The following is a 2273-nucleotide window of genomic DNA, read 5'->3' on the forward strand; positions in this document are numbered from 1 at the left end:
CCGCCAGCCAGGCTATCCCTCCACCCCTCGACACCTCCTGTTATTCTCCATAGACTACATCCCCACGCCGCAACAAAACCAGTTATAACCCTTCTCCTCTCAATCTGCGACTCCACTTCCGCGTTTTCCCATCTCCGAGTCGTTCCCGTCCGGGGCCTCGCTGTCGTCCACCACCTTGCTGCGTTCGGTGCAGCGTGGTCAACAAACGAGAGTCATCGAAAGAGGACTGTACGTGGAGAGCCTGATGGCTGGGACCCACGAGGTCCATGGTCGCACGTGGAAAGTTCCTCCTTATTAAGCTGAAAAAAATGTTTCCTCCACCTGACAGCTGGGACCGACCGGCTATATCTTCGCACGGAAGGAAGTGCCTCCTTGTTTTGCGAAAAAAATTATTCATCCCGTTGACAGCTAGGACCCGTCAGATTTGGTGACTGACTTGTGGGCCTACTAAGTGGACGTGTACGCACGGCTTTGTCAACTTAATCAACAAATGATTCTAGCAGCTGGAACATTGGATGTTAATCCAACAGCCGTGCTCCTTCTTCAACCTCTGTTCTTGCTCCTGTCTCCCGTGTGCGGCACCGCACCTGTGCTGCCGCGCACCTGAACCAGTGAAGTTTCCCACTCCTCTCCATCTGTGACTCCACTGCCCCGTCTTCCCCATCTCCGGGTCGTTCTAGTCTGGGTGCGCTCGGCACGGTGTGGTCAACATGGTCAACAACCGAGAGTCATCAAAAGATGACTGTACATGAGAGGCTGACAGTGGGGACGTACCACACCCATGGACGCATGCATGCAACGGAACGCGGTGAGGTCAACGTGGTCAAGGAACGACTTCCATCGGAAGTATACTATACGTGGAGAGTCTCAGCTGGGTCCACGGCCGCAACAAGTAAGTGCCTCCTTATTACGCGGAAAATAATGATTCCTCCAACTGATAGCAGGGACCCACTGGACGGGCCACCGTATTTTGCAAAAAAACGTTTGCCCCTGACTACTGGGACCCACCTGACGGGCCACCCTATTTCACGAAAGAACGTTCCCGCCGCTGTCAGCTCAGACCCACCGGAAGTGCCTCCTTATTACGCACAAAAAAATGAATACTCCCCCGGCTAGCTGGGACCCACCTTGGTGGGAGGCTAATTTGTGGGCCTACTAAGTTGACGGGGACAAAGGGCTTTGTCAACTTAGTCAATATGAACAATTCTAGCTCCAGTGACCGTACGATGTCCATCCAACGGCCGTAGTGCTTCTTCAACCTCTGGTCTTCCTGCTCCAGCCGCCCAAAGCAGCTACGGTCGTGCCGCATGATCCTGCCTCCCATGGCCGGCTGTGTTACCTCGAAGGCCTCACCGCCCCTACTATTCCCACCGCTGGCCAGGCCCTACGGCGACGGTAGCCTCACACCGCAGCCGAACCAGTGAACCCTCGTACTCCTCTCCGCTCGTGCTTCCACTGCCGCGTCTTCCCCGGCTCCGCGTCGTCCCCTACCTAGGCCTCGCCATCGTCCACCGCCGTGGTGCTCTCCACGCGGCGTGGTCAATGTGGTCAAGGAACGACTTCCATCGGAAGAGTACTGTACGGGGAGAGGCTGATAGCTGGGTCCATGGCCACAACCCAGTTTTTTTGTGATTTGCCACGTAAGTCGCTTTGTCAGGCCTGTTGGGCTGCAAATTTTTCAAGACAAGGAGAGCTTTCATTCGGCTTGCCGAGAAAATGGCCCATCAGTAATGAGAAATGGGCTATACATTTTTAAAACACATCAAACCGGCAATTAGTTTCAAATATCTTTGTTTTTTATTTCGAAATTTTAAATTACATTAATTTTTATGCATGGAGAATTTGTTGGATTTTATATTGATATATATTTATTTTTAAAATCAGTTTGAATGTGAGTCGAAATTTAAGGATTAAAAACAGTTCAGACCGCACCGAAATATGCAAAATTTCGTATAATTTTTTAACCGTGGCCACGATATGGGCTGTAATGCTAACAAAAAGAATATGGCTCCAGAAAAACCTTAAGAATTAGCAAATGGGCTGTAAATTATTAGAAATAATGGCAAATGGGTTGTACGCTATTTTCCACAGATTTGAGGCTTTCCTAAAAAAAGGTTGACGCACAAGCAGTGACTGTTGGATGTCCATCAAACGGCCGTCGTGCTTCCTCAATCTCTTCTCTTCCTGCTCCAGCCGCTCAAACAAGCGCCGACGGGACTGCCTGCTCCCTCCTTCCCGCGGCCGGCTGTGCTGCCGCGCAGGCCTCACCGCCC

This window comes from Triticum urartu, chromosome 5A, assembly GCF_056163025.1.
Source record: "Triticum urartu cultivar PI428250 chromosome 5A, HENAU_Tu73, whole genome shotgun sequence".
Taxonomy (NCBI): domain Eukaryota; kingdom Viridiplantae; phylum Streptophyta; class Magnoliopsida; order Poales; family Poaceae; genus Triticum; species Triticum urartu.